The following is a 12,282-nucleotide window of genomic DNA, read 5'->3' as shown; positions in this document are numbered from 1 at the left end:
TGCGCTCATTGGAGAGATACCTAGGTCAAGAAACCGCAATAACAGGATGTGTCCTAGAGTATATATACAGAGTGCTGTAAACAAGGTTAGAGAGGGCTTTTCCATCCTGCTCTCCCCGGACAAGGTTAGGGCTTTTCCATCCTGCTCTCCCCGGACAAGGTTAGGGCTTTTCCATCCTGCTCTCCCCGGACAAGCTGCTTGTACCCGATAATAAACCTGCTGAAAGCTGATTGCGTTGGTGTGTTCGTCCCTGCTGGCCGGCGGCTGAGCGACACCGACACCAAGTCACTTCCAAGTAATGAAAATTAAATTCTGGTAGAAAGGATTTATTCTAAATGAAAGATTGCAAGACGTAAGTATAGAACACTGGAATTCCAGTCAAAGTTCTATTATTAATTCTGATATTCTTGTGCAAATTATGATAGAAAATATTCTGTGAAATTTTAAGTTCCTCATGTCACTGTCTTTACCATCATTCCCCATTACTACTAATTAGTAAGGCTGTATGAAGAATGTTTTTAATGTTTACTTCTACCTTACTTTGTTACAGAAGAGGTAAACAAAACAGAAATATAGTTGGGTACTAATATTTGTCATATTTTCTTTAATTATGGACTAAATACAAACCAATATCCAGAAAGGTATACTACTACATATTGTGAAACAATTTTAATGCAATAAAGATGTTAAAGAATTGGCTAAAGAAAACACAATTTTTAGAATTTTTACAAGACAAAGACAAAGAAGTGACTTCTACCCTATAAGTTTGTAGCTTCATAATTTACCTCCTTTATGTGCCTCGATTTGGAAGCATTTCCACGTTTAAACTAAATTTTCTAAGAATTTCAGTTTGAATTCAAATTTCTTAAAATTTTAGGGGGTCTCACTAATCAGAAAAGCTGGTCTTGGATGATATTTTCTAACCTGAACAAACGCAAATGTTTTATTGCTGGGATCTATTCCTTTATAAAGTCCTAAATCACGTTGGTTAGTTATCTTTTTTTCTTTAGCCCCTATAATTAAAGTACGTCTCTTTATTTTTTATTTATTTATTTCCTTTTCTGCAGTCTTTGGCAGGGCTGGATTTGAACCGGCCACCTATGGCATATGGGGCCGGTGCCCTACTCCTTTGAGCCACAGGTGCTGCCCAAAGTACATCTCTTTAGAACAATGACATGAATATCAAAGTGATGTTAGCATAGCCTCTTACAATATTAACAACTATAGCTCTTTAGCTGCTGAAAATAATTTGCTTTTGATGATATAAAAACAATAACACAACAAATATATAAGCATCTCATAAAAAGCCTTGCTGGTCTATCTTCCATGACTCTCGTAAGGTCTTTTCCTTTTTCTTTTTTGACCACCCACATGAAGTAGAATAGCTGGCCTGCAAATATTTTCATGAAGTCTGAAATTTAAGAAACACTGCCTTAAAACTCTTTAAAACCAGCTGTTTAGCTTAACACAGCAGTGGTTAAGAAGAGAAATTACATCTGTTACTTATTTAGCTGTATGAATATGTTGATATGTACACATCACATAACTGTTCAAAGCCTGTGTCTCCTTTGCCATGTTAGAATAATTTGATCTGTTTTACAGGATTGTTAGAAAAAATTATCTAAAATAATTCACTTAAAACAGAGTACTGCATATTCTAAGTACTCAGCAAGTATCTATGATTATCATGACCTTTGTTTTTAAAGATAAACTCTGATAATCTATGCAATACTACAATATTGATATATTGGTTTATAGTATTATCAATTTAAAGCCGTAAAAGATTCTAAAACAGCAAAAGCAAACACAACCCCTATTTTACATTTCTATATATTTTAGATCTACCAGATAACCTTAATATGAACTATTCAAAGCTGACTTTATAAAGGAAATTACCTCCTGCTATTGCCATATCTGGAAACTAACAAGAGACAAATTAACATTGCGACCAAGGTACTTTCACTATTACTTTCAAAAATGCCACTGTCTGTTAAAGAAGAAGATTATGCATAAATATATACTAGAATGCTTTCAAATGCTAGATGAAGAAACTTCATATTCTCCAGGGGAAGTCAGGCTCTAACTGCAATATTTAAAATGTTCATAAGCAGCTTTACTCAAATTAGAACTAAGTAGGGATCAGAAAATGTATCTATAGGGAGTTATCTGCTAAAATAGCAGATGCTGAAAAAAATAAAGCTAGGGCTAAGCAAAAACTTAGGAATCTACACACCCTGTTATAAGAATTGTATTTTTAAAATATCACTGCTTTTTAATCTACATAAAAGTTTACAGTTTACAGTGTGATTTCTCATTTGTTCCAACCAACAACACTATAAATTATGTAGGAAAATTTCTTTTGTCGATAAAGGCAGCAAGGTTCTGAAAGTTAACATGTTATGTCAAAAATTACTGTTAGGAAGTGACAAATCAAGAATTTAAAACCTGGCCTTCTCACTTACACTGATATTTCAGGGTTCTTTCCACAACTCCATAAAGCTACTTCTAAGGAAAGGAACAAATAAGCATCTTCCCAAAAAGAAATCTCTAGGCTAAACTACAGACTGCTTTCACTACATACTAGCTGTAAGTGATTTCACGTTATCAGGCCTTTATTTTCTCATCTGTAAAATGAAGGAAATGGATTAGCAAATAAGAGGCCCCTTCCAGCCTAAGGATAAATCTACAAGATTGCACCCATTACAAGCACACAGGCTACTTTGCCAGTTATTGTTGGTAACAAATTCCAAGTCAGACAATAGTGTTAATAGCTCTCCTAAGCAACCTATTGTAAGGTTGCTGTGAGCCGTGTGACGCCATGGCACTCTACCGAGGGCGGTACAGTGAGACTCTGTCTTTACAAAAAAAAATAAATAAATAAATAAAAATAATTATCAAATATATTCTTCACGCCTAACAGATGTTACCTCAATATTATTAAGTTTATACACAGAAAACAGTCTAAATCTCATAGGGACTATAATGGAAATGACTAATCTCACTAACCATTCTTTTTAGTTTGAAAAAGTGTTCTCAAAACATAACAGTTTAAAGAAAATTTATGGGTCAACTAATACCAAAAAAAAAACCAAATATTTTTACCATTATTCTTCAAAATGTGTTCCAACAAAGTGTTTTCCAAATATCTCAACTACCAGTTCTCCAATCTACCTCAGAAGAATGTTATGTTTCTGACCTACTTCTATGGAAAAATGGGTAAAATCGACAACTTAACAAAAACATCTTCCTTTCAAATTCGTTCCACAAGTTGGACACGGCTCCAAATAAACTGAGGCTTTTTTCCTCAGATAATAAAGAACCAATGCCAGAGACTGCATAATATATTTTTTGCTACCAAGTTCTTTCCCCATTTAAAGATTTTTGCTCTCTTTACTTCTGCTCAAATATTCTTCATGGAATACACCAGATATTTCTCCTTTCTCAGCTCTGCTTAGTTCATGAAACTGTCCAACAAAAACTAATTCTTAACAACTACTATAAAAACTATATGGGATAGAGAATATTAAAGGTATCCTGTAGTTTAATTTTCATTCCACGAATACACTCAACATTCCGGTTTTCCTTCATCCTAACATCTTGCCTGTCTCTAAAATAGAACACATAACTTTAAATAGTTAAGCCTGACCTAAGTCAAGCTGCCGGTAGAGCTTTAGAAATTTCGTCAGTGCTTTCTGTCAACTATACAAGATCCTTAAGAGGTAAAACCTTTCCTCCCCTGTCTTAATCTCCCAGGAAACATTTATAATCTTTAAATGTTTTTTTCTTTTAACCCAAATTAAAGATTTTTCTCAACAAATATAAGGATTTCATTTTAGACAGTTGACACTATCTCATTTTGCTTTTATGTCATTTGGCACCAATAGAGTACATGCTTTCCTAGTTCTCAGCTAATCTCCAGGAAAACCTTTGTATGATTTGAGAAACTGAAACAGATGGGTGCCCAAAATTTTTAACGGCCTACTTGAGTAGGTTTTAAATAAGCAGTTAATTTACCTTAAAAGACCTATTTCACTCATTAGCCTTCCTTCATAATTTAAAATAAAAAAGGAATACAGACTGAGAAAACATGTTCATTCCAACTTCAATATTAGAGATAATCCCAAAGAGTTACATATCACTGGATCTACAAAACGTTTCACTCCAGTTAGCAGTTTAGCCATGGTTGCCCAGTGGAAATTACAAACCTGGTGACTACACTGCTTTAACTGTTTCCTACGATTTCAACTAGTGCAATATTGTTAACTTCCCATCCTAAACAGTTTCCTACTGTTATTATTAAAACATCTTCCAGCTGCCGGGCTTCGGTAACCTCTTTGTACAACCCTTTATTCAACGCTTTGGGATTCTCAAGGAAGGGTCATTCCACATCACTCCTCAAAATGAGATCTAAGAACCTGACGCCTCATCATCACTTGCAGGGGCAGGAGAAAAACCACTGCGGAGAGCTGATTGCCCAATGCAGCATTGTTAGCTCACATCCGCATTTAAGACAGCGCGGCCATTCTCCTTTTGATGTGAGACTACTAAGGCAACAATTTCTTCTCCCTTTCATAAGCCTCTCCCTGGATCCCGGCTACCTCCAACACTCCCGACCTGAGCAGCCGCAGCTGAGTCTCGGGCATCCTCGCCGACACCTAGACTGGCGGCGGGAGCGCGCCCCGCCTTGCTGGGTCCGGCTACCGCACTCCAGAGGCGCCCTCTCCAGCCGCGCGCGCCCTCTCCAGCCGCGCACACTCGCAGGCACACGCTCCTCCAGCAGTGCCATGTTCCGGGAGGCGGCAACAGCTCAGCCCCGGGAGCGGCGACAAGGGGCGCTCGCCCCCCGCCCAGCGCCCCCGCCCAGCTGGCGGCTCCCACCTGAGCCGCGGCTGCTCCAGACTCCTGGAAGGAAGTGGCGGTGGGCGGGCTGTGGCAGACCCGCGCTGGGGGCTACTAACGCCTGTCACTGTCAGGCCAGCGGCGCCTCAGCACGAGGCTGGCCAGACGGCGCGTCCAGGGCCAGGCTGGGTGGCTAAGGCGCTTCCCCTACCTTGCTCTGGGGAGGGAAACTGGAGCAGCGCAGAACTGCGGGCGTCTCCTCCCAGGCGCCGGGGACAGGCACGAAACCGCACCTCTCCCTGGACCCCGGCTACCACCACACTCTCCTCCCAGCTGCCACAGCTGAATCTCTGGCGTCTTAGCCAGCACCTAGACAGGCGGCGGGAGCGCACCCCCGCCCCCGCCTCGCCTCCGCCTCGCCGGTCCGGCCCCCGCACGCCGTAGGCGCCCTCTCTGGCTGCGCACACTCGCAGGCACACACTCCTCCAGCCGCGCCATGTTCCGGGAGGCGGCAGCAGCTCAGCCCCCGGAGCGGCTGCGAGGGGTGCTTGGGCCCGCCCCGCGCCCCGGCCCAGCTGGCGGCTCCCACCTGAGCCCCAGCTCCTCCCAACACAGGGAAGGAGGCAGCTGCGAGCGGGGCCGTGGCAGACCCGCGTGGGGGGCCACTAAGGCCTGTCACTGTCAGGCCGGTGGCGCCTCAGCACGAGGCTGGCCAGACAGACTGGGTGGCTAAGGCGCGTCCTCTACCTTGCTCTGGGGAGGGAAACAGGAGCAGCGCAGAACTGTCCGGGGGGTTTCCTCACAGGCGCTGGGGACAGGCTCCAAACCGCGCCCCTCCTTCCTCCTCTCCTGTCGCCACAGCCCCCTCGCCCGCACAGACCCGAGGCGCAGCCAGCTGAGGAGGGTTTACCCCATGAAGAGTGCCGTCCTTGTCTTCCTAGCCGCTGCAACCGCCAGTAACGCTGACGGGGCGAGGCTCTGAAAACATCTCCGGTCTCGGTCTGTCCCTCACCACAGCCTCCTGGCTCCCAGGACAGTGCTGCCAGGCCATTGGCTGTGGCCTGGGCACGTGACTCCTGCAGACCCGTGACTCCCGGGAGCACGCGAAGGGCAGCGTGACCGCCCTGCCCCCACCCCAGCGCCCGCCCCTCCGCATCTCAAGCAGCAGGGCAGAGGAGGAGGAACTACCAAGTGGGCGGTGGCAGGGGGGCGTGCAAGTCGGAACTCCTCCCTTCGCAATGCTCAGTCTCCCCGCCCCACCCGGCTGTCACCGCCTCTCCTCTGTTGTCACCCACTGTGAAAAGGATGAGGCAGCACAGAAAAGGATGAGGCTGACACTGCCAAGCAAAGGAGTTGTGCAGTAGCTTTTTGCAGCTACCATAGCAGTGGCTGTGACTGGAGACTCTTGGAAATGGCGGAGATGAAGAGGCCCCACATAGGGTACTAATATATACTTTTTACGGGGGGGGGGGTAAACGAGTTTGAGTTCGCCAGATGCGAGGACCACAGCTTGAGGCTGAGGCGAGGGTTTCTACCCCACAGAGCGGCTCTAACCAGCAGGCTCGCCCTGCCGTTGGGCGAGGTGGGGGTGGCAGCGCGCTGGTCCCCTCCACAGTGGGCCTGCGTGGTTGCAGCAGCATGCACCTGCGCCTGGAACAAATTGTCCCCGGCGCCAGGTGGGGCCAGGTACCCACCCCGAAGGCGCAGTGACATGCACCTGTACAAGGGGGTCGCAGGACACCTCTCAGTAACATCTTCTGATGGCCTTTTTGAAAGAGAAATTTCAGTGCGATTTTCCAGATGTGGTATACTGATCATTTAAGAGGGAACTGCCCAGGTACACTGAAAGCTGCATAAGGAAAACCTACTAATACCAGTTTAGCATTGCAATACCTGCCCTAAATTCTGCTAGTAGGCTGTTTTATTTACATAGAGATTAATCTGCAATTGTTTGTACATACCTTAACCTAGTTAAGCACCCAAGAAGTTACATACTTGGTGGGAAATCATTATCTCCATGTCATCTGTGGCCTCTAAAAACTCCTGTAGCATCCGTTTGTGACTTAATGTGTGCAGTTACAAATTTTTATTAGTGACGATCCTTTATGTCACTAATAAACTGAAGGGTTCAGATGTGACCACGGCAGATGAGGTAACATTCAGACTACTGAGGAAGGTCAAGTCCCAACAAATTACTACATAGAGCATAAACCTACATTAAAGATCAAGAGTTTTTCCTTTTCTAGGTTCTTGATTTCTCCCAACTATAAAACATTATGTTCACATAATGTCAACAGCGTACCTAGAAGTGGAATAGCGTTACATTTTAATTTGGGTACTTATGTAGTGAAATACAAAGAAGAAATGCCTATAAAAAAGCTAACAGAGCTATATGATAGAAGCAAAAAATTTTCATTGTGTTACCCTTACTGCCACTTGGGAAATTGCTATTGCTACCTTATCTCAAGTAAAAAATCCCTAAAGGTAGGTTCTTAAATACATACTTAAAAATAATCAGCATGGGTGATGCCTGTGGCTCGGAGGAGTAGGATGCCGGCCCCATATGCCAGAGGTGGTGGATTCAAACCCAGCCCCAGCCAAAAACTGCAAAAAAAAAAAAAAAAGTATATATATATATATATACTTTTTTTTTTTTTTTAGGCATAATAATGACTGTCTCAAGAGCAAGGCCCCAAACTGGACTCAGAAATTTTTACACAATTTGATTAGAGTTGTTCATGCATTAAAGCTATTTTTTCTCATTTGCAAAACTAAAATAAGCTAAAGCTAGTTTATTGAACTAGTAATACATAAAGGTTTTATCGTTTCCTCTATATTGTAATATCTATTCTATACAATGTTTTACATATATGCTGATCTTTCCAACTCATGATTATACTTCCAATTTCCTCACTCAATTATTTTTTATATACTTGCAGTGTCAGAGTAGCAAAGGATGTCAAAAATGTCTTGTACCTTTTTTTTTTAAAGAATGATAGTGATTCTACAGACAACTACCTTAGCTTTCTTATACCTTCAGTGTGCTTGAGGTGTCACTTAACAGTTGGAAATACAATAAGTATTACATGATGTAAATATAAAAATATTTAAAAGGGTTACTGACATAAGTGTATATAAAGGGCATGTTAACTTAGAATGTGGCTGTGGCTAAAGATGTGAACAAGCAAAATACATCTGAAATTTGATGGAATTTTTATTTCACAGTAATCCAATATTATTCATAAAAGGGACCAGGCAGTTGAAAATGGATGACATTGGAATAACTGTTAACTAGATTGTATAATAATGTCTTCATAGTTAGCTATAAATAGCAGAAGACTTTAAAATGGTGCTCTGTCGTTTTGACATAAGTATAGGTACAAGTTGGGTCCAGGTTACCACAAGATGTGCACAGCATAGAATTAACAAATAATATAAAAAGTTTATATAGATAATAAGTTCGTATTTTATTTCTCCAGAGACATATTTACAGGTAAATGAAAGTTAAAGGCCTGCTTATACACCAAAGCCAGGTCCTTTGGGTGGTTCAGTCAAGGAGGTCTTACCTCCAGCTGACTCACAGGAGAAGTGCCCACTCCTAAAATAAAAGCAAGGAATATTAAGTTAATGATTAACATTTGTAAATTTTTTGCTTAAAAAAATTATAATTATTATTTCATAACAGTCCAGTTAAGTAACTTTGTCCTTTAAGAACTAGCATGTTTTATTTAATTTATAAATAAAACTAGCATGTTTTATTTAATTCAAACATATTAACTGCTGCAAAATTTTCTATTCCTGAAGTTAAATATGAAAAGACATGTCAAAACTCATAAGTATGAAATATAAAAATAGCACTAATATTAATTCCCATTTATTGAGCAATGTATATACATTAGCTCATTTAATTTTTACAATAATGTTGGGCAGTGCCTGTAGCTCAGCGAGTAGGGTGCTGGCCCCATATACCAAGGGTGGTGGGTTCAAACCAGGCCCTGGCCAAACTGCAACAAAAAAATAGCCAGGAGTTGTGGCAGGTACCTGTGGTCCCAGCTACTTGGAAGGCTGAGGCAAGAGAATCACGTAAGCCCAAGAGCTGGAGGTTGCTGTGAGCTGTGACACCACAGCACTCTACCCGGGGCAACAAAGTAAGACTCTGTCTCTAAAAAAAAAACAACAATGCCATGAGACAAGTGATACTGGCTTTATTTAAGCTACAGAAAGCAAGGTTTGGAGAATTCAGCATCTGCCAAAGATCAGAGTAAAAAACTAAGGTGAAAATAAAACCCAACCTGAGAAAACATTTTTTAAAAACCTGTTTTAATAAACCACAGCACTACATTTGTTCTTTCTATACTTGAAGTTTATTTAGATTGAGATCCACTATCACAGTGAACATAAGAAACATGTACATTTATACTCTGTATTTGGAAGTAACAGAAACTGGATTCCTTGACAAATAAGATTTGGGAGAATATCCCTTAGAAGTAGTAAAGTAATAATCTATTTATGTTTTCTTTATGGCAATATAAGTAGTAGCAATTTTTTGAAAAATGATTTCAGACCATAGAAGAAAATAAGAACAGGCCCTGATGGAAGAATTTGTGAAGAGAGGCAGAGCAGAGGTAGAAGAACCTGTCTGGCTTTTTTTCATCCCTACACATATTTTCCAGGGTAATTGCTCACCTCTGCCCTGGCTGACCTCTGTTGCTAGAGCCTAGCTCAGCACTGAATCCATATCACTTAACCCTTTCCCCACTATTCCCTGGCTCTGCTAACTTACTTTGTTCCTTCTTTAGATTTTAGCTAAAGAATTCGTTATATGTTTTCAACCCCCTCTGGCTTTGCCCTTCACATTTTATCATCAATCCTATAAGTCTATTAATTAGAGCCCCAGGAAATCATTTTCTGTTGAAGGCGACAGTAAAATGACACCAGATAATCATCTGTAAGATCTTGCAAGTTATCAAATACATTGCAAATAACTGTAATGTATTGTAATGAACAATGCTACATAGGTCTTTTTGTTCACTATGAAACAGATCAAATAGCAGTCATTATATACTATCTGTCAGAGCCTAGTGTTAATGTTGTAGGGTAAGTGGCAAAATGATACTTAGCTAAGAAAAAAAAAAGACAGTATTTGACTTTGTATTTTTATTTATTTATTTATTTTCCAAGATGGAGTCTCACTTTTGTCACTTTGTAGAGAGCCGTGGCATCATAGCTCACAGCAACCTCAAACTCTTGGGCTCAAGCAATCCTCTTGCCTCAGCCTCCAGAGTAGGTGGAACTACAAGTGCCTTCCACAACGCCTGGGTAATTTTTCTATTTTTAGTAGAGACAGGGTCTTGCTGTTGCTCAGACTGGTCTCTAATTCCTGAGGTCAGGCAATCTACCTGCCTTAGCCTCCCAGCGGGCTAGGATGACATGTATAAACCACTACACCCAGCCTGTACTTTTGAATTAACTGGGTACAACTGCTTTTCTTTAACTGCTAATGAAATAATGAAATTAATTCATTTTGGAGGACCTTTCAGCTACCCCTTCCTTCATAGTACTCTGTCTACCACTTTTCTCTTGATCAATTATCAAAATCGAATGTGATTTAAATTGTTTCCTTTCCGAAGTCTCTTAAAAGCTGAGCATTTAATATCTTAAAGATTCTCATCAGTTTGAATGAATATGGATCTTTTTAAATTAATAAGCTCCTTAATATTAAAACCTTCTTTACCAATTTAGGAAGACTATAATAACTAAAGTTTGGGGAACAATAAATAAAATTAATCATATATACTAAATGAGTTTTCACAGGATTATGGCATTTTACATATGGTAGTAATTTTAAAAATGATCTGGCCCAGAGTTTCCTAAAATTTGTTCCATGAAATTAAAATCCCATGACATACTTTATTATTATTTTAGAGACAGGGTCTGGTTCTGCCACCCAGGCTGAAGTACAGAGGCAAAATCATAGCTTACTATAGCCTTGAACTCCTAGGCTCTTGGCTCTAGGGATCCTTCTGCCTCAGACTCTCCAGTAGCTGGAACTATAAGCATGTGTACCACACCCAGCCTATGGCATACTTCAGAAAAAAAGGGGTTCTGGTGGTCCACTATGGCCGCAAACTTTCTCCTTTCCCTGCCACTCACACAATGCATATTTAAAAATCATAAAGACTATGGGCGGCATCTGTGGCTCAGTCGGTAGGGCGCCGGCTCCATGTACTGAGGGTGATGGGTTCAAACCCGGCCCCGGCCAAACTGCAACCAAAAAATAGCAGGCGTTGTGGCGGGCACCTGTGGTCCCAGCTACTTGGGAGGCTGAGGCAGGAGAATGGCTGAAGCCCAGGAGTTGGAGGTTGCTGTGAGCTGTGTGAGGCCACGGCACTCTACCGAGGGCCATAAAGTGAGACTCTGTCTCTACAAAAAAAAAAAAAAAAAAAAAAAAAAAATATATATATATATATATATATATAAAGACTATAAAATCTGTCACTTAAGCCTGTAATTTTGTTTAACCTGTTACAAATGTAATTCTCCCCTAGCCCCATCTGTAAATATGTCTCAGAACACACAAGAGGCAGTGACTTAGCCCTCTGTATTCACCAGACAGCCATAATTTACATGAGGGTTTTTCAATTAATGAACAAAAAATGACTTTCCATGATAATCTCATGTTTAAAATGCCATCTAATATTTTACCTTTTTGTCTTCATTAAAATTCAAAAAGTATTTTTTTAGCATTTAAATAATGTATATATGTATCATTTTAATTCATCTGCACTCTAGAAAACTTGGCCTTCCTGTAAACTTTTATGGCTTAAAGGTAAAGTATTTTATGGAAGTTTAGTGCTTATCTGTTTATTATTGCTGAGATATAGTATAGTCACCATTGCCCCTACTTTTAGTGTTTAAAAACACTAAAGTCTAGAATCATCTCTCAATAACCACACTGGTACTATAGCCTAGCTATATGTTTATTACTTCTCAGATATTGCCCGAACCCCGCAGAACTGTGCAAAATTTAAAATCTTTATAAAACTAAATATGAAGAATTCAAATTGTATTTAAAAGTAGTTATAAACTAATTCTTCTATAATAAAAAGAACTTCTATTAATTAGTAATTTAAGCCAGGTTTAGAAGTTATTTTTCTTTAACCAAATTTTTATTTTTTAATTTATATATAAAATAAAAATATTTATTTTTCTTTAAATTAACCAAAAATAAGAACAATCACAGCATACAAATATTTTCAAATGTCAAATTTAAGAAAGAGTATAGTGGACTCTTGAAAAACACAGGTGTGTGTATTGCATGTGTTCACTTATATTTTGATTGTGTTTAGTTTCTGCCACCTCTGAGACAGCAAGACCAACATTTCTTCTTCTTCCTCCTCAGCCTACTCAAAGTGAAGATGACAAGGAAATGTCAGAAGACAC

Source organism: Nycticebus coucang, unplaced genomic scaffold, assembly GCF_027406575.1.
Source record: "Nycticebus coucang isolate mNycCou1 unplaced genomic scaffold, mNycCou1.pri scaffold_65, whole genome shotgun sequence".
Classification (NCBI taxonomy): Eukaryota; Metazoa; Chordata; class Mammalia; order Primates; family Lorisidae; genus Nycticebus; species Nycticebus coucang.
Note: the sequence above shows the minus strand (reverse complement) of the source record.